Source organism: Chelonia mydas, chromosome 5 (genome assembly GCF_015237465.2).
Source record: "Chelonia mydas isolate rCheMyd1 chromosome 5, rCheMyd1.pri.v2, whole genome shotgun sequence".
Classification (NCBI taxonomy): Eukaryota; Metazoa; Chordata; order Testudines; family Cheloniidae; genus Chelonia; species Chelonia mydas.
Genome location: NC_051245.2, coordinates 115,797,698 through 115,825,654, shown reverse-complemented (window position 1 = coordinate 115,825,654; position 27,957 = coordinate 115,797,698). Strand labels below are relative to the sequence as shown.

Sequence of the window (27,957 nt, the reverse complement as noted above, 5' to 3'; positions counted from 1 at the left end):
AGCTAGAGCAATGTGTAACTTTGGGACAGGGAAAATACCAGTGCACTCTATTTCAAAGGAGAGAACTAAATTAAGTGACTGACTGTTATATTCATGTAAGATAGGGCATAGCTGAAAACCACATAAGTGTTTTATATCTATTTATAGTCCCATGATTGTCATTCATTTTGGAACTGTAAAAATATACCTTTTCAGAGTAGCAACCGTGTTAGTCTGTGTCCGCAAAAAGCCACTCTATCAGAGGCTTGTTCACCTGCACATCTACCAATGTGATATATGCCATCATGTGCCAGCAATGCCCCTCTGCCATGTACATTGGCCAAACTGGACAGTCTCTACATAAAAGAATAAATGGACACAAATCAGACGTCAAGAATGATAACATTCAAAAACCAGTCGGAGAACATTTCAATCTCTTTGGTCACTCGATTTCTGACCTAAAAGTGGCAATTCTTCAACAGAAAAACTTCAAAAACAGACTCCAAGGAGAGACTGCTGAATTGAAATTAATATGCAAACTGAATACAATTAACTTAGGCTTGAATAAAGACTGGGAATGGATGGGTCATTACACAAAGTAAAACTATTTCCCCATGTTTATTCCCCTCCTCCCCACCCCCCGCTGTTCCTCAAACGTTCTTGTCAACTGCTGGAAATGGCCCACCTTGATTATCACTACAAAAGTCCCCGTTCCCCCCCGCTCTCCTGCTGGTAATAGCTCACCTTACCCGATCACTCTGGTTACAGTGTGTATGGTAACAACCATTGTTTCATGTTCTCTGTGTACATAAATCTCCCAACTGTATTTTCCACTGAATGCATCCAATAAAGTGAGCTGTAGCTCACGAAAGCTCATGCTCAAATAAATTGGTTAGTCTCTAAGGTGCCACAAGTCCTCCTTTTCTTTTTAAAAATATACCGTAGCTATTGCACTTAGTATTCTTAACGTCTATTGTAATTTAGTCTTTATTTTTGTGCTAGAATGTTATTGATTCTTTGTTTGCTATGCAGACAGCACAATACTCTGCAGGTCTGTGGCATAAAATAAATCAATTGTCACCCACAAAAAGGAAACCAATGTAAATCTCTGGCAGTTTTACTAGTTGGAGGTTTACTTTCATCCCCACTCATTATGCATTAACTATGATCTGTAAAACCAGACTTAATGATAAGAAAGCATAGTAATTCACCAAAGCACTACATGGATAGTGCAGGTCAAATTTGGCACAAGATGTAATTACTATTTAAAAAAACAAAACACTGAGTGCAGAGGACTAGATTAGATGATCTCTCGAGGTCCAGTCCAGTCCTACATTTCTCTGATTCTATGATTATGATTGGAAAAAAAGTACAGTGAAGCACTTTTTAAAGAACGCTTAAACATTCTCTGCTAATGTTTGTATCCTAAATGTTGCAACATTGTGCTGGAACATGACAACCAGAAAGTGAAATAGACAAGGGTATTTTCTGCTCCCAAACTGAGAGAAATGCAAAAAAGTAAGCAAACAGCCTGGAGAGTGAAAAGCCAGTTGGGTCCAATCCTGCAAGCACTCCTTGAGTGGAAGTGAATGGAAACACTACACCAACAGGGCACGTGGTGTTAAGGTTCCCGGTCCCATCACTAATGATGACCCATGGCAGGATGTCTGACACTGGCAGGGTCAAGGCTTATATTTTAAAAATTGTACTAATATTGAGGCTAAGTGGAAAGGAATTTCTGAGCTAATTAGAGCAGAATACTGATTCCTGTTATGTGACCCTGATGCACTAAGTACCACCTAAAATGCCTGCTTTAGGGAGATTGCATAATTAACAAGGGATGAAATTGAGAGCAAGTGGTGCCAGGTCATCCCTAAGGACAATGAAAGGGTCCTAGCCAGCAGGGAAATGCTGCTGTGGAGAGCAGCAGCTGGGAACATATTTCAAACTGAAGAAGTGCCACACCAGAAAAAACCACTGACTTGTTTACAGCAGCTCAGTCTCCCACTGTGGCGATTGCCAGATGCTTCAAAGGAAAATAGAAAACCCACATACTGTACCTACGGGTGTAATACCAAGTTTTTTGGGGGGAGGGGGTGTTTAGGGTACAAGTGGGCAAGAGGTTCCTTCCTGACCTCATCTATTTATCAGCCTATGCTCTGACGCAGCGAGATGGATAACCTGTATTATTTTTTATCAAAGCTATTGTGAAGTGACCACAGATGTCTTCGTCTATTTCAGTAGCTCCTGGAGATTCAAAAGAGGGATTAAGGCCTCATGTTAGTACGCTGCTTAGTAAAACCAGACAGTCTCTGTTCCAGAGCACTCACAATTCAGGTTTTAGATCATGCTCAACAGGTAAATAAAAAAAAAGAGTAGGTAAAGGACATAAAACTGTAGAGACAGATGTGATTTGGTATGTTAGTGCTCTCAGCTGGCCACCATCGTAACCCTTGTCAGATGCCTGTAATTAGTAGGGTTTATGGCAAGGGGAGGTTTTAAAGAGGGATTTAGAAGCAGGTGAGGTGGTAGCTTGTGAATACTCTTGGAGCACTTCCCAAGCATAAGGGGTCAGCGTGGGAGAATGCACCAGGGTGTTTTGGGGTGAAAGCGGACAAGCAGGTAATCCAGGTAGATGGTTTTGGCTGAGGTTGGCCTTGTGATAGTCTTCCTGTTCATATTCATGTCTTAATTATTATTATTATTTTATTGTTAATTTTACTCTTAGTAAGAGGGATGGGCTTGAGACACAGTGTTTGGGATCATGCTCAGATTTGGGGTTCTGCTTTAAGACCATTTCTACTTAACTAAGAGTTACCTATGTGGGAAAATAGTTGCTTGCTCCCAGGTATGTCTTCACCCCATCTCCCCTCCCTGCCTGCTGTAGCTTCTCTGTGGCTGCGTGGGCATATTTTAACTGGAAAGATAATTCAGCCACTGTTTCATGCCCGTGATAAATGTCCTCATGAAACTACAAATTGAAAGGCTTCCAAGAAGCACTGTGTGACTGTTGTTGGGGTACCCAGGTCTGAGTGACATCTTGTTACCCTCTGCCTCCAGAGAGAGGTAATCTTTCTTGTAGTAACTTGATGTCAGCTCCCTAATGCTGCCAGCCCTTCGGCCACTCAAGCTTTCTTGTCTGGCCTATGCCAGTCCTTCCTTTGCCTGAGAAGTTGTTAATAGGAGCACCCCAACCCCTGAATCGCTTTGAAGTGTTCCACTGTGATATCCATCCCCTGACCCTGGCTACTCACAGAACTTCCTGCTTCTCTGCCCCCAAAGGAGTGTACCCCAATACTACCACTGCTGTAAGCCACACAGCACTTGTGAGCACTTAGGATAAAACAAAAGTAGGTTAATTTAAGAAAGAATAAAGATTAATTGGAAACAAGAGTGAGTGGTGGAAGCAAGTGGTTGCCATACAAAATATAAATACAGTCATTACCTTTCCTACCTAATAAAGTAGATTCCCCCTCACCCCCCCCCCACCCCCAACCATCCCAAAGTTCAGTCTATTGCAGAGCTGGTTGCTTCTCAGTAACCAGGATCCAGAACACTCATGAAAGCACCCTTGATTCCTAAGGGGTTTCCGCAGTGAATGGATCCAGAGTGTCTTTTCCTATACTTCATTATGCTGAAAATGGTCTCTTGCCTCTGTTCACAACCAATGCAAAGTCTTGTCTGTTGTAAAGTTCCTTTTTCACTGCTAAGAAATTGTCATTGTCATTGGTGCCTCTGATGGTTTTCCACTGACAGTTTTGGGAGGGAAAAAGGCTGGTCAGCTGAGCCTTGCATTACCTCACCACGTGATTAGGAAAGAATGACAACTCTCTCTTGCTTGGTTCGGCCATACCTGAAGTCCATTACCTCTTGGTGGTTAATTTCTACTCCAAGTCTATAAAGTACACTTATAATATAAATACCGTGTTCCTTAAATGTTACCGGTACATACAGCGTGCAATGGTTGAGAGTCTTGACAGGTTATGAGCTTTCTGTAGCTACTTCACATAACATCTCTTATGAATAAATACTCTGCAAGCCATGTGTTTGGTGCAGTTGTTTGTTGGGTCTGAGGTGACAGTTGTTCACAAAGAACAGAGGATCCTGCCAAGGTTGTGTTGAGACTGAGGTGCAGTCTGAAGAAAATAGTCTCCTTTAAAATCTTATTTGCCACTGCCCAGCTGCTGCTTCCCTAATAGCTCATCATGGGCAGCTGAGCCCCTTGCAAGATGGCTTTATCTATGGAAAAGTCTAAGGCCCTGATTCAGCAAGGTACTTCAGCACATGACTGTCTTTAAGCACGTGAGTTGACTTCAATGGGACTTTAAATTGAGGCCTCTACTCATATACCTTGCTGAATCAGGGCCCAACTTGGGCACAGTGAGATCACAATTTAGTCTTTTTAAACAATAAAAAACCATCTTAAGAACTGCTGTAATGGAGGAGCTGCTGAATGAAAGCAGAGCTTCATCGGTGGGGCGTGCAACCTTGCCGTGTATGACTGAGACTATTTGTGCAACACTAGTACTAGTGAGGGGTCTGTGCTAGGGCTGCCAGGTGTCTGGTTTTTGACCGGAAAGTGCAGTTGAAAAGGGACCCTGGTGGCTCCGGTCCGAACCGCTGACCAGACCCTGGTGGCTCCTCACGGCTGTCAGAAGCAGCAGCATGTCCCCCCTCTGGCTCCTATGTGTTGGGGCAGCCAGGGGGCTCTGCACATTACCCTCATCCCAACCGCCAGCTCTGCAGCTCCCATTGGCCGAGAACTGCGGCCAATGGGAGCTGCGGGAGTGGTGCCTGCAGTCAGGGCAGTGCGCAGAGCTGCCTGGCCATGTCTCTGTGTAAGAGCCAGAGGGGGGACATGCTGCTGCTTCTGGGAGCTTCTGGAGGTAAGTGACACCTGGAGCCTGCACCCCTGTCCCCTTCCCCCTCCCTAATCCCTCCCTGGAGCACCCTCTTGCACCCCAAAACCCTCATCTCCAGCCCCACCCCAGAGCCTGCATCCCCAGCCAGAGCCCTCTCCCTCCCCGGGTCCCAACCCCCCAGCCCTGATCTCCCTCCCGCCCTCCAAACCCCTCAGTCCCAGCCTGGAGCACCATCCTGCACCCTAACCCCCTCATCCCCAGCTGCATGCCCAACCTCCTGACCCTGCCCTGATCCCCCTCCCACCCTCTGAATCCCTTGGTCCCAGCCCGGAGCACCTTCCTACAAACCAAAGTTGTCCTCCTCCCCCGCCCCACCGATGAAGCTCTGCTGTCATTCAACAGCTCCTCCATTACAGCAGCTCGTAAGATGGTTTTATTGTTTAAAAAAGACTAAATTGTGATCTCACTGTGCCCCAAGTTGGGCCCTGATTCAGCAAGGTGTATGAGTAGAGTGGTGGTGGTGGGGAGAAGGAAAACTGGATTGAGAGCACTGTCTAGCATACTTATATAGCCCCCATTGCTGTAGTGGGTTTCCACTGGACACTTGCCTAGCATACAGAGTACTGCTGGAACACTGCCTGCATTCTACTGAAACTCCGTGGAAATCTAACGATCTCTGTGAAACATTCTGATTTTGATGTATCAGCAAATTCTGACTAAATATGTTTCCAGACCAGCATTATTACTATCATCCCCAGTTTGCAAATGGGGAACTGAGACACAGACAGGCTAAGTGACTTGCCCCGGATCACACATGAAGCCTGGGTCCCCTGTTTCCCTAGTCTGTGGCTAGTGCACTAACCACCACACCAACATACCCAGAACACAGAAGGGGACTAAGTACAGTGCAGTGCTGACTAGATCAGTGTTATCCCACATGAGAAATTCCATATGGGATTGCAGGGAGATGCGGCTATTGAGAATTACTAACCTGCGCAGACTAGGGTTGCCAACTTTCACACACAACTGAACAGCCTTGCCCCGCCCCTTCTATGAGGCGCCACCCCTTCTCTGAGGCCCTGCCCCCTCTCACTCCATCCCCCCTCCCTCAGTCGCTCACTCTCCCCACCCTCCCTCACTCGCTCATTTTCACCGGACTGATTTTATTCTTATTATCCATTATAACATCTGGCTCCTAGTGCTTTTCATTAAAAGAGAAGGAGGACTTGTGGCACCTTAGAGACTAACAAATTTATTTGAACATAAGCTACAGCTCACTTCATCGGATGCATTCAGTGGAAAATACAGATTTATATACACAGAGAACATGAAACAATGCGTGTTACCATACACACTGTAACCAGAGCGATCGGGTAAGGTGAGCTATTACCAACAGGAGAGCGGGGGACTTTTTGTAGTAGGTCTCAAAGCACTTTACACAGGAGGTCTGTGTCATTATCCCCATTTTACAGATGGAGAAACAGAGGCACAAAGCAAGGATGTCCCTTGCCTGAGGTCAATCCAGCAGGCCAGTGATTGAGCTGGAATCTGACCCTTTGTATCTTGAATTCCAGTCACTGTCCTATCCACTAAGCCACATTCCTTCCTTGTAGTCTGATCTCAGTAAGTCGCAGGAAAGTTGACTCAGCCTCGCATTCGGTGTACAACAGACTGTTGGTGATTCCTCACAAATAATAGGGAATTGCTGAATTTTGTGAATTGGCAAGTTAGTTCATAATGACATTTTTAAAAAAAAAAGTGGATGATACAAAACCACATGTAATTGACTTATTTTTGATGACTGTTTTTAATAATGGCATTTATAATGTGCTAGTAAATGTTCTATTGTGTATATTGTAGAATTAAGGAAGCAAACGTCAGTGTTGTAATGACTACTGTGGTTGTGATAGCTAAATGACTATTGCTTCGAGTGGTCTCTGGTTATTCAATTGCACATGCATCCATGTCTAATACTAGTCACATGCGTGCACAGACAACAACAGAAAGATGGTTCTGTGGGTAAGTCACTGGGCTGGACACTGGAGACCTGGCTCAATTCTCAGCTCTGCCACAACTTATTTGTGCAACTTTGGGTAAGTCACTTAATCTTTCTCTGCCTCAATTCCCTATCTGTAACGTGGAGATGATACTTTTCTTCCACCCTTTGTCTTGTCTATTAGAGGGTTAGCTCTTCTGGGGCCAAGATGTACCACGCATATATATAGTAACTAGATGGGGGTTTTAGAGTAGCAGCCGTGTTAGTCTGTATTAGCAAAAAGAAAAGCAGTACTTGTGGCACCTTAGAGACTAACTCTAAGGTGCCACAAGTACTCCTTTTCTTTTTTAGATGGGGGTGGTCAGCTTGTTACTGTAATTTAATGCAAATTAAAATAATAAAAGAATTTAAAAAAAAAAGGAGGGGGGAAAACAACTAGTGACTAAGAAGTTGAGCTTTCTGAAATAGTGAGAGGGAGTAAAAAACAGGCAGAATTGCTAAAGCAGCCTGTGAAGTTGAGGTGATTTCAATTTTCTCCGCAGACTGTTAGTTGGGCTGACATGACACCACTCCATGTCCAAACTCCTTCCCCTGTAGCAATGTACAGGACTCCAAGTGAGAACACAATGAATCATCAAACAAACAAAAAACCCCAACCCACCAATGACAAGCGTCTCCTGCAGTGCAGCCAATATCGGTTCAAAGAGAATCTTAATACACTGTCTCAAAGAAAAGCCATGAAACTTAAATAGATACTGAGTCACTGAATCACATAGACAAGGAACACACACATCAGAAAGTTGATTTGAGGATTGATTTGCTGTGGCTCCCAGCACACATTCCATCAGATGTAGGAGTCAAGCTGACCCCATGATCCTGATGGTTTTCAGACGATATTTTACCCCTTCCTGGAGGGCTTTTCCATTACTCCATGACACTGCAGAGACAAGGGTTGTGTATGATTTAAAAAAAAAAAAAGCAGAATGATCTGAGCACCATCATTAATATGGAAATTAGCAGCCTGAAAATTACTGCATGTTTGTCGTAGGATGTTTATTTGACAAAGAACAGTGCATTAAAAGCTTTTGAGTGGGCCAGTCATCACTGTCAGCTCCGAAGAAGCTGAAGAACTATGTCTTTTGTAACTTACTCCAAGTAGTGAATGGTTATTCGCTTTGGGTTTACTGCATCAGTAAGTAGTGCTACTATAAATGATCATCATTTCTTTACATCTGTGACACGTTATCTTTTATTCTTCAAACAACAAACATAACATGAAGAATTCATAGAGGCATATGGGGGTTCAAATAACCATCTTCATTAGTTATATATAATATGCACTGCCCTAACTACATATACACACGGCTGCTCTGACAGGGTTCTGGTGGCTTCTTAAACATAGAAGACAGCGAAGGCCACTAGAAGGCTCACAAACTATTTAAAGGAATACATTACAATTCCTGTACTCTCCACATGTGCTTTCCTCTTAGGCTATGTCTATACTGCAGCCTATACTGGAAAAACTTATGTTGCTCAGGAGGGGTGAATATCCCACCTGCCGAGCGACATAAATTACGCCAGCATACGAGCTCATGTGCACAGCGCTATATTGATGGGAGAGCTTCTCCAATCAGCACAGCTTATGCTGCTTGGGGTGGTGTTTTTTTAATGCTGCTGAGAGAGCTCTCTCCCGTTGACAGAGAGTGTCTTTACCACACACGCTGCAGTGCTAAACGTTGTGATAGACCCAGACCAGTTGGGTACAGCAGAGTAGCAGAAGGCAGTTATACTGGCCACTGGATTAACAGTTTTCTGTTCCCTGACTGATCAGACCAGGGGCTCCTCCAGGCTAATGAGAATGCCTGACTCCAATTAACCTGCAAAGAGTCAGGTGAGGCCATTAAGCTAATGTGACCACCTGACTCTAATTAAGGCCCCTCTGTTAATATAAAAGGGCTCACTCCAGTCAGGCAGAGAGGAGCCAGAGGAGAGGAAGGGCAATTGAAGGGCTGGTTAATGAAGACATCCTCAGGTCATTGGTAAGTGAGCCCTATGGTAAGGGTGAAGAAGGGAGAAGCAGGAGAGCCGTGGGGAAGTGGCCCAGGGAAATGTAGCAACTCTGGTAGTAAAAGGTTGGCTGCCAACAGCTGCTACCATTAGGGTCCCTGGGCCGGAACCCGGAGTAGAGGGCAGGCCCGGGTTCCCCCCAACCCACCACTATAGAAACACTTCCTGAGAGGGGAAAACAGGCCCCTGTCAGGACAGGAGGCTAAACTGTTTTGGCATGAGGCCATAGGAGCAACAGAGACTGTGGGAATTCTCTCACCAACCTCCATTCCTGGCTTATGATGAAAAGGGCTCAGTAGACTGTACTCTGGCCCTAGAGAGAGAAGGGCTACGTGGAGGGTTGCAGTGAGCCTCTGAAGCTAGCATAAACTACCTGGAAGCGCAGGGACCCACGGGGACAAGGTTGGAGCTCTGCCACAATGTACAGACATGGCCTCAGCTAGCATTTTGTAAGATATGGGTGACTTTACAGGGCATGAAGTCTTGACCAGTGATGACAAAAGCCATTTCCCCCCCTAGTAAAAATTATTTAATGAAAGTTTTTTTTTCATTTGTGCTACATTTCATTTTTGGTCTGAGTTTTGAAAGGTTCTGGCCAACCCCAAACAGTCTGGATTCTTCTCCAAGCTCTTCACTTTCGCTTCCTGGAATCTTACAGCTGGTTGAGCTACTACACTCTGTCCAATGCAAATGACGGCTCTGGAATTTGGTACCAATTAATTTAAGATTAAAATTCTATCAGGGCTCTACGCCTCTAATACTGATTATACTTTGAATTTTAAACAAAAAATGGTCCTTCATATGCCCCTGGCAGCAGATGTGGCTTTTAATGAGTGCTCTGTGAAGTCTTGGACTCTCACCTCTGCATCACTCTAAATGAGTCCGTTTCTGAATGCAAACTTATCCTGTGAATGTGTGAACCTTTAATCAGAGTTGGACTTGACAGGTTTTGGTGTGCTAGCCCACTACTAGGGAAAATGCTAACAAGCTTTTTGAAATGGTTTAAACAGCCTTCTGAAGCTTTCCTAATCCATAATGCTATATTGTGCCCGTGATCCAAGCCCACAACTCCCACTAATATAAATATGGCATGAGAGATACATAGCACCTCTTCATGTATACTAAACACTACAACTGGATTTTTCGAAAGCTTTCCAAGTTGGCCTAGCTCTGCTCCTGTTGAAAGCAATGGGTGTTTAACTATTGAACACAATGAGAGCAGAGTTAGGTCGGTGCTGAATATGCCTGTCCTTCAAGTGGCTTAAGGTAACGTACATTTAAGGATATACAGTAATTGTCTTTTCAAACTAACAGTATAAAAACACACCCCGACCTAGTATTTTGTTTGTGCCTCCTTTTCTCTTTTCTGAACATAGTGAGTGCTCTTAATATATGCAGTTCAACTGGAAACCAATATTATGCGCAAAAAGAACTGGCATATGTTCATTGTCAGGTCAGCCTGTGGTGGTGAAACATTAATTTAGAATGTACGTAGTGAGCAGGGGCTTTCAATCAGTGGGGCGGCTTTTATTTTTATTGCAGTTTGGGATCAGGCCCCTCCGGTGGTAGGCATTGCAGGTAATTTTAAAAATGTATTTAAAGTTCCAGTTCCAAAAGTGACACACGTGCTTAATCAATGAGATTTAGGGCCAGATTTTTAAAAGGTGTTTAGCTCCGATTACCATCTGGGTCTTAGGCTACGAAGTAACAAAGCCAGATGGACTTAAGCGTTTACATCGTTTAGGCACTTCTGAAAGTTTTATCCTGTTAAGAGATATTTCCTTCCCCCAAAGAGCTCACAGTCTAAATAGATTAGATAGAGAGAGGCTGGGAAAAGGAAGCAGTGGTGATGTTGTTATCCCCATTTCACAGATGGGCAGCTGAGGCACAGAGATGTCAAGTGACTTGCCCAAGGACACACAGGAGTCTGTGGCAGAGCCAGGAATTTAAATCAAATCTCCTGAATCTCAGCTATCTGCCTTACCCCCTGACCACTCTTCCTTCCTTTAGCGTCAGGTTGCACTGAAGCAACCACTGAGAACAAAGGTTATCAGTGGTACATAACAAAGAGTGGAGGTTTGCATTTATTTTTTTACTCAACACTGAATTTGCGATCGCTGTGACAGAATGTTCATTCACCTTCACTTTCAAAGCACATGTTCTTTGGCACGTGAAGTTTGCCTGATTGATTCTTGTCTGGTTTACGCTGTTTTAAAGAATCCCCCTTTTTAAAGTAAGTTTCACATACGTAGCATTTGGCCCGGTGGCAAGGTGTAAAGGTGCTCTGTTGTATAAGGGGCTGCTGGGTTCTTGCCTATTACATGGTTAATCTGGACAGGGTTATGAAAGGAAGTGGTGTAAAGAAGGCTACTGTGATTTTAAGCTTTTTGGTGTCGGGATTGTCGTCTTGTTCTGTGTTTGTACAGTGCCTAACACGGTGAGGTCCTTGTCCATATCTTGGGCTGTTAGGCACTACTGCAATAGAGATGATATATAATATGGGGAGAGTGTCCCTCTTCTCTCTCTCCATCTGGCTGGAGCTGGAAAGGCCTCATGTAGCTCTTAACCAGTAGTTGGAACTGATTTATTCAGGTTTTGGGTTGGGACTTGTGGCAATAAAGCAAGCCCTGAAGAAAATGACGTTCAGTAATCTGTAGTTGGAACTTTATTTGCCCTCCCCCCATCAGCCAGTCTGCTCACCTGCTTTAAACTCGGTGGGGTTTCCTGGGGTTCTTCCAGGTAGTTGTGTATATCTGGCATATCAAACTAATCTATCTGCTCCGTGTACCACTAGAGATATGACTGTTGCTATCACTTAAATTCTGAAATAAATTAGCCTGTTTTAAATTCCCATCCAACTGAGATGCTAGTTTGTGTATTCATAATACTTCATCTTGCATATTGTGATGCTTTACATGTGCTCCCCTGCCTATTAGATTTTCGTGGCTGGCTTGTAAGGAAAAATACATATATATGCACACTTTTTTACTCAGGTTATTTTCTTGTTCATTTTAATAAAATATGTATGTGTCCCTTAAATGAATAAAAATCTGTTACTGAACCATGTTGGAGGGTCCCAGGTGTATATTGTTAGCCAGCATTGTACATCTTTATATTCATAAAATCATTGTGACACAATTTTCAGGTAGAAGAGAGAAACTGGAAAAAAAAATCATCAGGGTGTATAACTGTTAACAGCAGATAGCTTCTCCAATTCATTATGTGCCACATCCAAAGCCAGTGTGTGTTGGCATAGCTCCTCTGACTGATGTACATCAGCTGATTGCCTGGCCCTACTTTTTCCTCAATCCAGTATTTTTAATTAGTATCAAGGATGTGCCTGGCATTTATATCACAGACTTTTTCTTCCTCAAAACTGTAGACTGTATGATTTTTCCAGTTTTCATTGCTCTCTATTGGCTAGAGAGTCGAAGGATTTAGTAATACCATCATCTGTAACGAAGGCATAAAAGCTTATGGAAGCGAACAGAAACAAAACTGCTAGATTTCTCTGCCTGCCATAATATATGAAATCAAGTCTATCTTAAGCTTGAGGTGTTTATTAAAACAAGTAGCTACAAGTACAGACAAGCAGACTTACACACAGCTTGAGCCCCAGAGTTGTCTCTATTTACCAGGACTGCATCCACTCTGGAACTCAATATGACACCTAGAGACATCTAGTGGCTGGTTAGCATATGGTGAGCGAAAACATCTTCACGTTCCCCTCTTTCCTACTCATTGTAGTCCTTTGCATTCCAGCCTACAGACTACTGTTAGTTCCATCTTCTATCCCCTCCTTATAAGGCCCCTCCTGACTGACTCCCTACTTCAAATTGTGTCTGTAGTAATTTGCAACTTTTAAGTGCAATTTTGAATGTCAGTTTCCTTTTTGCGATGCAAGTGTTAGTCCAGTGGTAACAGGAACCTCTGGAATTAAATAACTGTCTCACCCTTCTACAAATTAACACTAGATGGCTCTGCTCTGGTGAGTAAAAATGCTTACATTTACCTTCTGAAACCAGATATTATGCAAGGGACTTTTAATCAACTTCTGGCATCACGAGAGTGTTATGCTCTTATTGTTACATTACTGGAGATGATAATGGGCTACATTATAGGTCTGAGTTTCATGAACAGTCGGTTTATTAGTAACTGAGCCCTTCTAAATCTCACTGACTGTATGGGAGTGGACATTTGCCTTCCTCTGGTATCATATGGTTCTCTTTTTTCCTCTTCAGTGAGGAGCATTAACTTTCCCATACACAGAAGCATCTCTTCAATGTGAAACCCACTGTTATCTTTTGCTCCATCTGGATGCACTCTATTACCAACTTGATAAAGAACGGGTCTCCTCTATATAGCAATTAATGGGGCTCCATATTTATTGTCTGTTGGAATTTCCAGCTCAGTTTGCAAGAACTACAACAATTTTCTTTTTCAATAGCTAGCACTGTAGACTCATGTTGGGATCTGAGAGTCAAGCTGAGCTCTTTCCTTCTTGTGCATAAGTGTTAGTACTAAAAGCACTGTTGTACAAATTGTGTCCTTAGTTTCCCTTTTGCAATTCCATCAAAGCCTTTCATGTGTTCCTAGAAAGGAAGTATGGGGACAGGTTACTTTGTGAAAGCACTGATGTCAAGTAGCAATTTTTTAACAGGAAGTGTAACCTACACCCACTCAGTGTGTTGTTCTGTCCCCACCTAGCAGTGGCAATTGGACAAGTGGTGCCTCATCTGTCTTCCCACGGTGGCAGGCATGAACAAATTATCATAAGTTAGTATTGCTCTAAGTAGCTTTAAGATGACCCACTGGCCATCTGTTTTGTATTGTCTCAGAATATTCCATCACACCATGATAAATACCTGCAATAGACAGAGTGATTGTGGCTCCCAACCTCAGGGCTGTGACAAGGATAATGAACTGGAAAATGGAGATGCCAGATGACAGCTTTGTTAGCGTTATCATCTCATGTGTTTCTGCTGGTAGCAAATCCTGGGCATATTTTAAACTTTCTGGGTTTTTTGGATTTAACTTCTCTTCACGCATGTGTGTCTTAGGCCTTATCTGTACACTAACCCCTGGTGATGGAAGAATTCTTCCATCGACCTAGCTAGTGCCTTCCAGAGAGGTGGATTAACTATATAGATGGAAAACCCCTTCCATCAGTGCAGGAAGTGTTTACACTACCATGCTATCGCTGCAGCACCATAGCTGCCCCACTGTGGCAGCTGAAGTGTAGACATAAGAGAAAATGACAGTCAGTTCAAACTGGCAGATTTTCTGGGCCTTGGGCATGTTTATGCTTGTAGGGTTGGGTATCTGACCAATCAGAGTCCAGAGCTTGCTCACTGCTAAGATGTACAGGTACTTCAGGGTGAGGATTCGTATAACAATCAAATAAATGATCATTTGGTCACTTTGACTATTTTGATGCCGTCTTTTGAATGCTTTTTCCACTAGTTAAATGTGCTCAACAGCAGCTGTTTGTTATGACAGATGTGGCTCATGTACCTACCACTATGAAGTTGGGGCTTCAGGAATACTGGTACCTTGTGTATGGTTCTGTGCAGGTACTAACTTCTCTCATAAGAGTGCATGGTTACACTTGCAGTTTTAGAGCGCTGAGAGTTAAACCAGCCTTCGGAGACTGCAGCAGGGAAAACACTGCCGAGTATTTACACTCTCAGCTGGAAGCACACTGGCGTGGCCACATTAGCAGCTCTTGCAATGCCACAAAGAGCAGTGCATTGTGGTAGCTATCCCAGCATGCAAGTGGCTGCAACGTGCTTTTCAAATGCAGGGGGTGGGGTGGAGTGTGTTGTGTGTATGTGGGGGGGGGGAGAGAGTGGGTTTTGGGGGGTGCTGAGAGCATGTCAGCATGCTATCCTTGTAAGTTCAGACAGCAGCAGACTCTCCTCCCCCTGCCTCTCTCTCACTCACTCAAAACAAGCAGCATTCCTCAGTAATGGTTCCTTTGTCCCGGAGCAGATAAGCAGCCAGCTGTCAGAAACGGAGCTTTGAAAGGGGATATCTGCGTTCCTACAGCGGGTTCAAAACAATGACAAGAGTGGCCACTTGACTTAAGGGGATTATGGGATGTTTCCGGAGATCAATAAGAGCTCAGTAATGCAACACCTCTTTCACACTGGCGCCGCAGTGCTCCAGTCGGGGCGCAGCAAGCTTTATGCTTCTCGTGGAGGTGGAGTACCAGGCATGCTCCAGCTGCAGAGTCCAGGTACTCTACGTGCCTTGCCAGTGTGGATAGGTTGGGAGTTAGGACACCTGGGGCTGCTTTAATGTGCTCTAACTCACAAGTGTAGCCAAGCCCTAAGATGCTATCATATAGCCCATATCCTGTTTTTCACTCCTTACTTGTTCATACCAAGATCAGTCTGGGATCTCACATTTTGTTAGTGCAGAGTTCTGATATCTGACCTATTAAAGAAATAGCACCTGGCTACATATGGACAATAGCAGTGTTACCTCTATCCACCTTCGCTGAAAACATGGCATTCTCCAAGGACATCATCCAAAGCCTGCTGAAGTCAATGGGCTTTGGATCAGGCCCCAAAGGAGCACTTTAGGCTTTCCTCCAACTCCACAGTATGTTTGTTCAAAGCCTTCCCCCTTTTGGAACTCTCTCTCACGTCTCCTGAACTTGAAAGACTTCCATTAAGGGCAGTATGTTTGGAATAGATCCCTTCTCTAAAACCTGCATAGGCCCACTGCTGATGCTGTGATCTCTTTAACTGAAGCTACAGTCAAACATTCAAGCACATCTAAAAGGCACAAGAGTCAAATAAAATACTTTGCCGTGTTTTTTAAATGTAAGGGAAACAATAAAAAAAAATTCACACGATTATTTTATTAATGTAGTAAATTGCATTCACACGAGCGCTCTAGAGCTCTCCAAAGAAAATGGAAAACATTTTTTTCACTTTTGCTGGCAGATAACTTTAAGTTTTTTATGACCAGGCATTGAGATCGATATCAATACGCTTTATCTCTCTTAGTTTGCATGTTGGAAAAATACAAAGCCAAGATATAAACTGCTCCTATGAAATTGCATCTGTGTCGGCAGTTTGTTTTATATGTTTCTATAATTTTATTAGAATCACTTGTATATATCCAGCATGATTCCATACACAGAGTCTGTAATATGAGCTATTTAAATTGAAGCAGTTTGCTGTATAAACATATTTATCAGGGATAAACTGCCTGTTGGCATGTACTTCAGGAAAAAATAGCTATAAACAAGATGCATATTTCCTCCTTTCACTCTGGGTTTTTTACAAATGTTGTGTTTTGTTTTTTTAACTAGCATCATTGTTCAGCAAAAAAGCCCCTATGATTTTATACAGTACTCCCACTGCTCTCAACACCATTGCCAAGAATAGAAGTAAGAGTAAGATCTCTGTTTTGGTGCAAAGGGCCGTACACATGGAGATAAAAGCGGGTGTAAAGAGCAGCCAGAGGAAGCAATTTGCCGTGCATGTTACACCCTTACTTACAAGACTCAGCTTTTCAAGTAGTACTTCGGTACGCACTTCTATTCACACCATGATAGTCTGAACTTCTGGGCAGTGCAGACATATCCAAAGTGTTGTGCTGTAACTCCCCCGTGTGCACACTGAGGCCTCAAAGTGAAAGGTTGCTACTTAGCATAAAGTAGACCGATTGGAAGAGGAACTAGGATACGTATTATTGAGCTAATACCTTATCTATTAACTGTTTACATATATACAGAGCACTCTTGTAACGTGTGGAGCTCCTTGTGGGATTGGAGTCTAACACCTATAAAAGTAGAAATAAAAGAGAATGGTCCTAAAATTCTATGTGGATACAATGGCTTGGAATCATCATCCGGAGTGTATGTCGGTGTATACGGCCACTATTCCAGCTGAAATGGCCGCTCTGGAGAGGAGTTACTGTAGCCATTGCACTCACTGAAAGTGAATGGGACTTAGGATGCTAAGTGCCTAAGTCATGTGGTGCTCTTTAATTTTGCCCATAGCTCAATGAATATTAAGAGGATCTAAGGTATTATAACCAGTGACTGGTGTTTTTCTTTAATGTGTCAGTTGACTCATTTCTCCAGTATAGTCCTCCTTTTCCAACTACGTTTTCGCAACACACATTGATACTACAATCCTATTTCTGCTGGATTAAAGTAAATTCTGTGAATATAGTTGTAATGGAACAGTAATTGCTATTTAATGCATATATTAGAATGTTAGGGAGAAGCGCTTTCTCTTTCCTGTTTGAGTCTGAATTTTGTAGACCTCAAGAATACTGCAGAATCGGAGCACTGTACTATAAAAAGACATGCCAGTGCAGCAGAGAGCAATTCCAGGACACTATTTATTTTTTTCCATTTTCCTGGTGGAAATTAGTTGTGTCAATATAATTTCAATTAGGCGAAATAAAGGAAGAAATGATTTCTAAGCAAGTGGTTGTCACAAAATGCATTGTGCAACTGAGAATTACCTTTTGGGTAAATGCTAAGTATTATCCCTATAATTTCTCTCATTTTTACACCCACCTACACATTCTCCTTCTAGAAAACATCTTTTTAAAAAAATTCTCAAGACAATGTAGCAAAATGAGAATGAGTAGAGGGGAAAGATTGGAAATAAAACCATTTCCCCATAATACTGTTTCATGATGAATAGATTGTTTGTTTGTTTCTGAATCATGCTCTGGGTTTAAAAAAGTGTTCTAGCTATTTAAAACTAAATATACAAAGAAATATGGCCATTTTGATTTGTTGTTTCTTTGGATTTTTCTCAAGTTTTCCACAAGGCCTCCAAGCGATCCATCTTACCTTCACATGGGCACATCAGACCCCTGTGGAAGGAGCTCTCTGTTTTCCTGTGGCAGTTTCTATACACTTTGGGGCAGTTACTTGTAGAAGTAAGATTTATTAGTAAAGCCCTTATTTAGGGTCTGAACCCAAGGAATTCCATATATATGGTCTAGTGAACAGGGCTCTGGTCCTGGGACTTTGGTTCTTTTACTGGTTCTGCCACTGACCAGTCATGACACCTTCAGCAAGTCACTTCACCTTTCTGATTCTCTGTCTGTCTTGTCTCATTAGATAGTTCCTGCTGCCCAAAGCCTAGAACCTCTTACTATGTGTTTGTACAACATCTATCACATTAGAAGCTTGATCTCATCTGACATTTCTATGTGCCACTGTTCTAAATAATTATATTTGTGGCATACAAACAGACTAATTAAAAACATAAAATAATCTTTCAAGGAGATACAGTGTAACACAATTTTATTTCTTAAAGTCCAGAACCCCCAAAACAGAGAAAGACAAAGCAGGCTTCTCCCTAAGGCAGCGAGGCACAATTCATCCTATCTTCCTCTAAGCTTCCTCTTTGCAGACTGACTCCTGAAGACCCTGATCACATGCTTCCCTGCAGAGCCCTCTAACTTGCAAGTGGGACCAGGAAATACCCTTGAAATTTGAAGTGATAGCTTGTAATTTTAACACAGTTTTCACTATACCACCATAATAATCTCTTAGGAGCAGGAACTTTGTAAGCTACTTGGTTAAGATTTTTAAAAATGACTTTGGCTGCCTCAGTTCCTAGATGCCTTTCCTGAGACATATGAAGGGGCCTGATTCTCAGCACATTCTGAAAAATAAGGTCCCTTTAAGGTGTCATAGGTAGGACATCCATAATCACTACTTCCTTTTTGGAAATCTTGGCCCCTGGATGCTTTTTGTTCTGTATAGCCCTAAACCTACTGCTGTTGCTCAAGAAATAATCGTTTATATTTTAAAACAACATTATTTCAGGAATATTTGAACAGGAAGGCCTCAACTTGCTTCCAGGTTATATTCACACTTTAGTGCACTAATGCATTGAAACACAGGTGCTGGAGCTTTCACCCACAAAACTGTGTGCACAAGTGTTACACTAACAAAGTACGCATGCACAAAACAGGCCATAAGCACAATCTTCCCCTCCCCCACCACACACACCGTGCAGAAGGCCAACACCAGGCCTAGGTGTTAAGTGGGACTTGGGTCTTGTGCTGTGGCTCTGCAGAGGAACAAGTTTCTGCTACTTGTGAAGGCTGAGGTCTGAAAGCTCATAAAAAGTGAGGCATCTTAAATTCTTTATTCATTCTCCCATGGGACTTGAAAAGCATCCTGGAACTGAATAGAAAAGGATGTAGCTCTCCCAATACAAAGAATAAAAGAAACAATGAAGGACTCTTCATTCTAACATAGCTGCACAATGATCATGCCTAGCTCCTACATAGTGTTTTTTATCTGTGCATCTCAAAGCACTTTACGAAGTTGGAAAGTACCATTATCCCCATTGTAAGTGAGGCACAGAGTGGTAAAGTGACTTGCCCAAGGCCATCCAGCAGGCCAGTGGCTGTACCAAGAATAGAACCCTCTTCCCTTGTCTTCCAGTCCAGGGCATGATCCACTGGCCATGCTTGTCGTTCAAAATTCAGTGGACTTGTTCGCTAGCCTCTGTACAAATGATTCTCTTTTTCTCAAGTCTGAATGAACTCATTGAGGAACTTGGTTCAAATCCTGAGTTTGTAATGGAACTGCACATCAGGCCAGATTCCTGCTGGTGAGAGTTGTGTTGAATGCAGTGGCACCTCAGTGTTTAGGCACCAGCCACGCAGCCAGAAGAGAAGCTGGATCTTGGCTCTTCTTTCTTCTAGTATAATTGCCCTTCCAGGCCAAAGCATCTTTTATGACATCTCCCATAATTAGATTTATAGCCCAAATTTAATCAAATGGCCGCTTCTCTCTTGTGAAGTAGTGTAAAGAAGACACATCAGCATTGGGCCCAGGACTCTAATTATTGTCTTGATAGCTTTTATAAAGAATAATCCATATCTATTGTCTCTTCACATTTCTGCAAGTAGGTAAATGTCCACTGCCTACATTAGCTTTGTCACAGACATTCAAAATAAACAGGGACTGATCGCATAAGTGTGTGAGAAACAGTGCATATGCAAATGCAGACATTTAATTATTTTGATTTCTTCAATGGGTTTCATCTTGAGCAGTTTTAAAATAACATTTTTCTATTGAGCTTTAAACTTTGTGACAGGGTCAGGCCAGATGGCTACAGGAGAGTGATAGAAGGCAGATATATTAGCCCCAGGTTAAGTAGGTCCCTTTCCCATGGGTAAGGTAACAGGGAAGGTTCCAGAACAATCAGGAACTTCCTGGAAACAATTAAGGCAGACAGGCTGATTAGAACACCTGCAGCCAATCAGGAAGCTGCTAGAATCATTTAAGGAAGGCTAATCAGGGAGCTCACTTCAGTTTGTGGTGCATGTGTGAGGAGCTGAGAGTGAGAAGGTGTACTGCTGGAGAACTGAGGAGTACAAGCATTATCAGACACCAGGAGGAAGGTCCTATGGGGAGGATAAAGAAGGTGTTTGGAGGAGGCCATGGGGAAGTAGCCCAGGGAGTTGTAGCTGTCGCACAGCTGTTCCAGGAAGCACTCTAGACAGCTGCATTCCACAGGGCCCCCTGGGCTGGAACCCGGAGTAGAGGGCGGGCCCGGGTTCCCCCCAAACCTCCCAACTCCTGATAAGACACAGGAGGAGTTGACCTGGACTGTGGGTTCACAAAAACGACCAAACTGAGGGCAGCCGTGAATCTCCGAGGAGAGCAAATCCACCAATAAGTGCAAGACCCACCAAGGTAGAGGAGGAACTTTGTCACAACTTTCATACATAAACTATATTATTCATAGTCCAGTTCCTAAATATAAAGATTACAAAATTGTCTTGTTTGCAAGATGAATGATGATTTACTATAAGATGTCCTAATGAATTTTTAATTTTGATGTTGAGTGGCTGGTCATTGCTAGGGTTTTTTAAACCAGTTATTTTTATAGGATTTGTGCCAGACTTTCTGTAAACTGGTGACATAGTGTCATCTCAAGACTGCTTCACCTGGATAAGGCCATGTCAGCTACCTCAAAGTGGCCTTATTCTTGATTTTTGGTATTTTTTGGGGGGTGGAGGAATGTTGCAGGTTTAGTCCCTGTGGTGTGGAAACACCAAATACTGTTACAACTGACAGCTTAAGGAATTTTCCACATTGACACTAGCTAAGGATGACACAATTGACACTTGATTGGACCAAGTTGCCTGACTTCAAGGAAGGCCTGACACCCGATTTGTCTGAAGCCCTTGGAGGAAGGTGCTACAAGGTGGACTAAATGAGGCTGTGAAGCACAGTCTTTCAGGCCAGTGGAGCCACCTGAGGTCAGACTGTTCTGGAACCCCGAGACTGATCACCTGGGGGAGAGGCAGTCCCAACCTCCGCAGACAGGTCAATTCCATCCTCTGACCAGTGTCTCCCTGCACACAAAGGAAGCTCACTAGCAAGGAGTACTGTGTCAGCAACATCACAGTCTGATTCCTTAACTGCGTTTCCACCTCTTATTTCATAAGAGCCAAGACGCCTGCAGGAGCTGAAGAGTTCCTGAACTCCCCTGTTATCTTTGGTATTTCCTTTTTCCTTTTCTTCTAATTTTGTCTGGTTTTTATTAGGTGGGAGACATCTCAGCATTTTCATTTATTTTGTTAATTTTAGGGTGTGAAAGTGTAGTCATGTGTGTGCCTTTGTGTATGCATGCCCATACAGTCCACATAGGGAAAGCTCCAGAAAGTTAGTTCCCCAACTTGTCCCGCTCCGCCTGCCTGCCGCCCCTGACAGGGATCGGGGGCGAGGCTGCTCCCCATAAACCTAACACACCTAACCATAGTCTTATAAAGACCCTCATTAATGTATATTCTGTATTCTGTGCTTAAAAGTCCTAAGACATTTAAACTGTTACATGTAAATTTTGGCAGATGAGAGTTGTCCGATTTCTGCTTATCAAAGTGTTTGGTTAAAATCTGTTTTATTTATAGCCTCTCTTGGGGAGACTCATGAGTGGAGTGCATATGATGTACAGAATGATCCTTACTACTTTTGTTTTGGTGGGATAGGCAACAATAAAGATAAAGGAATAAAGTTAAGATTTTTTTGGGGGGGAGGGGGATTCTAATTCAGGTTGTCTCTAATTTGTATTCCTCAGGCAAAATTCTGCACTTAGGCACTTTGGAAAATGTTTCCCTATTTGATTTTGAGGGTATGAAGTCCCTTTTTCAAAATGTCTTGGGAACTTACGTCTCATTGCAAGTCCATTGGTGCTCAAGTCACTTTTGAAATTGTGACTTAGGCTCCTGTGTCACTTAGGTGCCTAACTACTTTTGTGGAACTGGGCCTAAGTCCCAGTTTCAGGCACTAATGTGATCCACAAAACCCCCACTCAGCTGCCACCAAACTCTCTAAGTACCTAAACTCACCTGATGCTTAAATTTCTGTGTCACAACATTTCCCTGGGCACCTATGTTTCTGCCTCTGGGTGTGAGCACTGCTGCCTCCTTCCAAGGGTCTGGATCCCTATCTCCTGCCTAAGTCCCAGGTAGAACTGGAGGAAGATAGGCCAAGGAAGAACATCTGTCTGGCACGTGGGGCCTCATCCAGTAGGTGCTGTTTCATTCACAAGGGGTATGTGAATGAAGGTTAAGTTGAATACATGAAACTTTATTAAACCCTGTGCTCTGCTCTGTCCATGTGGCTGAGTTGCTTTCAGCTTAACTCCTGTCAATAATTGTCCCTCCATGGAACATGGGCTTTCTGACTCCAGCTCCACTGGTCATGACACATCTTCCCAAGTTCACAAACATTTGAATATAAACATTCAAGCCACCTAATGGCTGCCTATTGGATTGGGTCCTATTCACAGTATGGCTGGAGGAGGAGGAGGCGGTGCTGGTGTCAACTTTGTAACTTTTAGCCCAGAGCACTTGCCTGGGATGTGGGAGACACAGATACAAATCTTCCCTCAGGCAGGGTTGGGGGGAAAGGATTTCAACAGGGTTTTCCCACCTCTTAGAAGAGTGTTCTAACTATTCAGCCATGGGGTATTCTGAGGGAGATCTCCCTCAGTCTCTTCTGTTGGAGCTGTTCTGCTTTGGATAAATTTATTTACCTCATCTGCTAAAGAAGAATAACCATACGGTAACTCCTCACTTAACGTTGTAGTTATGTTCCTGAAAAATGCTACTTTAAACGAAACTATGTTAAGCAAATCCAATTTCTCCATAAGAATTAATGTAAATGGGGGGGGGGGATTTTTTTTTTTTTTTTGGACAAAAGACATTATATACATATACAGTATAAGTTGTAAATAATTTTAAACAAACAATTTAATGCTGTATTCACCAATGATGATTGTGAAGCTTGGTTGAGGTAGGAGCGTAGTGGGGTCGGGGCATGGGGACTTGTCCCGCTCCGCCCACCTGCTGCCCCTGACAGGGATCGGGGGCGAGGCTGCTCCCCAGCTGGAATGGCGGGTGGGCAGAGTGGACAAGCCCCCTCGCTCCCCAGCAGGAGTGCCGGGCGGGTGGAGCGGGGTGAACCAAACAGCCTTATAACGGAACATTGCACGACTTTAAATGAATATGTTCTCTGGTAGATCAGTGACCTAATAACGAAACAATGTTAACCCTGATGACTTTAAGTGAGGAGTTACTGTATTTATGTCTTCTGAATCTGTGATACTAGAGGACTGATTCTCTTCTGACTTGTGTTGGTATGAGTCAGGCGCAACCACTGACGTCCTGAAAATAATGTTCAGATTGGCATCAACAAGAGGAGAATCAGTCCCAGTGTCTCCAAAAAGTCAAGCATGGGTTGTTCACCTATGCGTATCCCATACTGGCAGATCCACTTTCTGTCCTTACCTCATGCAACCTCACTGAAATCATGGAGTGTAAGTGAAACCTCTGGGGTTGACAGGGTGACATCAGTGGCAAGATTTTCTAAAGCGCCTAAGACCTGGGACTTTGTTGTAAACTTACAGGCTGGATTTAGGGCAATGTATTCTATAATTAAGACTTAAAAAATGAGTCTGAACTCACTTCAGTTAAGATGGCCAACCTCACACTGAGACACATCAGCTGAATTATTGAACTGCATATCACTTTAATCAACCCCTTTTAGTGCTGCAATAGTTTCCAAATGCCTTAGTAACATAAAACAAGCTTTTCTTTCATATCCAGACAAGGCAGATGAGATAATGCCAATCAAAGGAGGTGTTTCACAATGTGATTAAGGGAATAGACAGACAATGAGTGTACGTTACACATGTGAGGTGGGATGATGAAAAGATACACAGGAGCAGGGGGAAATGTTAAGGAAGATTATAGCTAATGAAATAAAAATAGCTGAGGAAATGAAGATAACAAATATGAAATAAGCCAGTAGCTAGGAGAGAAGTGAGTGAAGCCATTAAGGGTCTTGATTGCAAAGTTACTGGCTGATGAGGCTAATGTAGACAGGAGTCCTGAGTGAAATGTTTAACTCTCTGCCTCTGAGAGGAGCACTAAACCGCTGACACTATCCATTTTCTAGCAGGTAAGGGGGGTGCTATCTGCTGAAAGGCTTTGCACATAAATCAGAATAAAGGATGGCAGCAACCTGTCTCAGATGAATAGTCTAAACACTGAAGGAAAGTAGCAAAGGATATGGGAATTGCTTCAACCAAGTTTTAGATTATCCAGGAAATGGGGGAAGCACTGGCAGAATGAGGGATAGCTACTATATTTCACATGCTTTGGAAAAGAATGATTGAAGTCCCATCCGAAGCTAGACCAGTAATCCCCACTTTGGGTTTGGGGTCCTAAGGCCTGTTTCCTCATTTGCAGTTGTTTACACTGGTGTAAAAGTGGGTGTAAAGAGCTCACAAATCAGAATGTTAATACTTCACCACCCACTTAGCATGGGTGCAAATGACTATGCAAGGTGCAGAACTGTGAAGAATCAGTCCGAAGGTGTTGAGAACTTTGATGGTGGACGATACTCTAATCATGCTTTCTTATACACAGAGCATAAATATTCAATTAGCTTTAGTCCACATTCTCCAAATAAATGTATTAGTCTTATTTTCCTGTGCATTGGCAAATTGTGTTTCTATCTGTATCCATGTGCACATTTGATGCCAGAGTTCCTCAGAAAGTTATCAGACCTGATTCTCATTTACACTTAGGGCATGTCTACATTTAAACCACTACAGCAGCACAGCCGCAGCATTTCAGTGTAGATGCTACCTGTGTCCATCACCATACACAATCCATCTCCTGGAGAGGTGGTAGCTAAATTGACTGACAGAAGAATTCTTCCAACAACCTAGAGCTGACTACACCGGGGGTTAATTTGGGGATAGATATGTCTTTCAGAGGTGTGGATTTTTCACACCCCTGAGGTATATAGCTGGGTCGACTTAACTTTTGAGTGTAGATCTGGCCACCGATAGAAGGGGTTTCTCTGTTGGTGTAGGACACCACTTCCCCAAATGAAATTAGCTATTTTGACAGAAGCCTTCTTCCTTTGACACAGCTGTGTCTACACCGAGGGTTGTGATTTTTTCACCCCTGACTGATGTAATTATGCAGATTTAACTTTTCAGTGCAGAATGGCCTAAGGCCCCTTTATATCTCTTGGCAATTTGCAAGGGCCTTAAAGTACACATAGATGTATTCTCACCTACTTTAAGACTTTTTGATACTGCCAGAAGTGTGTGAAGAGGTCGTTACATAAATGAAAATCCGGTCCATTGTGTCTAAGGTAACTTTACGGAGGGGGTGCCGGGATTGTTTTGTTTTTAAGTTTCTTGTTGGGTAGAAAGAGGTGATACAGTAGGTTTGAAAACAAATTTGTCCACCTTAGTATAAGGAAGAGGAGCTAGCTCAAGAGAGAAAAAATTGTTTGGGGGATAAGAAATGGATGGATCACATACTTAGAGCTGGTCTACACTAGAAAATTAGAGGGACCTAGCAACATTGCTCAAAGGTGTGAAAAAGCCACACTCCTAGGTGAGTAGATTGGCTTACACAGAGCTCTTCTTCAGGTCTGAAAAACGTACTCAGAGTGTTGCAGCTAAATACAAGGTGAAACAGATTGTTTAGCATATGTAGTTAACACTTATTTCAAGAGACAATTCAAGGTGATGTGGCCCATTAACATGGCTCCAGTCATAAGGAGGAAAAGAAAGAGCTGGGAAGGCAGCTGTGGGGAGTTGTTAGTGAGTTATGGAATGTTCTAATAAGCCATAAATCCAGTGTCTCTATTAGGTCCCTGGTTTTTTAGTATCTAGCCCAAAGTTATGAATTTAAGCTCCCAGGCTCATCCTTTGAAAGTGTTGTACAGGTTTCCTTTGAGGATGAGGACTGAGAAGTCAGATATAGAGTGATCACTTTGTGAAAAGTGTTCACGCACAGGTGAATAGGGTGTTTTTGTCTTTCATAATTTTTCTGTGTGATTTCATTTGAGAATTAATCGAGAATCCAGTTAGAACATTCTGTCCTCTTCTTCAGGTCAGCACAGCCCAAATGTGCCATGGCAGGATCTCCTTCTATTTATCTTTTATTGTCATTCAGTTTCCTTGTACCATCCCACATCCCGTTAATGTTACTGAAACTGCTGTTTGTCCTCAGACAGTTTAACGGTGGAAATTGAAACACTAGTATTAGATTGAGGACTGGGTTTTGCTGAGGGGAGGGAGGCTGCACATTCATCTGCTGCTGGCACACTTTTGTTATATATAATGCTTCAGGATGAATGTTCACCACGTCCAATACCAAAAACCTAAGAAATGAATGAAAAAGGATCAAATCTCCTTGGTAGTTTTATAGTTCTGGACTATGTTCTATGCAAATTGCTTTATTTTAGTTACAGAACTGAAATACATCAATGTCATTTTCTGGTGTGGCAGGGGAATAACTATTGATGGATGGGCCTACCAGCACAAATTTAAAGTACATCTGAGCATCAGTCATCTCACAGTCAATCCACTCAAACCCTTGCTCTCCTTGGTACAACTCTCTCTCTGCATCTTTTTTCTTCCACTACTGCAGAGGGGGGCAAACTACAGCCCGTGGGCCGATCCAGCCCACAGGATCCTTCAGTCTGGCCCCCGAGCTCCCGCCAGGGAGTGGGGTCCGGAAAAGCTTGTGGAGGAGCCAGCCTAACTCCCCGGCAGCATGGTGAGCGGGGCGGAGGCTAGTCCCTGGCCCCTTCCCTTCTGCTCCTCTCCCTCCCTGCCTCCCTCTCAGTCACAGTTCCCCCAGCGCCTGGGCAGCGTGGCTGCAGCTCCAGCCAGGCGGCACGGCTATAGCACGGCCAGACCTGGTGCTCCAGGGCAGTGCGGTCAGGGAGAGTTCGGGGGCGGGGGAAGTGAGGAGCAGGGGTGGTTGTGGGGTGGGGCGGTCAAGGGGCCTGGGCCCTGCTGCCGGGGACAGGGGCAGAGCAAGCCAGGGCCCCCCTCCACCTCCAACATGCTTGTCCCCTGTCCCCAGCAGCCAAGCCCAGACGGAGCAAGCCCTGCCCGACTGCCAGGGAGAGCAGCCAAACGAGCAGGGGAAACACACAGGGAAAGGACTGAGCCCCCCACTTTCCTCCACTCAACAGCTAATGAGGGGTGGGGAGAGCAGGTGGTGGGGAGCAGGGGGGACTGGATAGGGGCGAGGTCCTGGGGGTGGTCAGGAGGGATTGGATAGGGGACAGGTGTCCCGGTGGGATGGTCAAGGGGCAGAAAGCAGGGGCATTTGGATAGGATGTGGGAGTCCTGGGGGGCAGTCAGGGGTGGGGGCAGGGGGGGTTGGATGGGGGTGGGAGTTCCAGGGGGCTGGATAGGGGGCGGGGGCCAGGCCACGCCTCACTGTTTGGGGAGGGACAGCCTCCCCCAGAGTTCCCTACCCGGCCCTCCATACAATTTCGGTACCCGATGGGCCCTAGGGCCAAAAGGGTTTGCCCACCCCTGCACTACTGAGATCTCCTATAGTCACCAGCTACATAACTCATCCAGTCTCTGCTCACCAGGTCTCCACCTCAGCACATTGTAAGAGAAGTGCACTGCTGACTTTTTGTTTTGTTTTGTTTTATTCTACGGGGTGGGGCTGAAATTGTAGGTCAGGTTTTCAAATAAGTCTTGAAAA

The 27,957-nt window shown here is 43.8% G+C and overlaps 1 long non-coding RNA gene across 1 annotated transcript in view; it reads right to left on the bottom strand.

Annotated features, from left to right (window-relative positions):
• Positions 1 to 20,406: 20,406 nt before the first annotated feature.
• The window catches only part of LOC122465932, a 196,777-nt gene continuing 189,226 nt past the window's right edge, over positions 20,407 to 27,957 (bottom strand). Inside the window, exon 3 of the long non-coding RNA XR_006291081.1 lies at positions 20,407 to 20,628. This is a non-coding gene — a long non-coding RNA (uncharacterized LOC122465932). The remainder of the gene's footprint in view (positions 20,629 to 27,957) is intronic.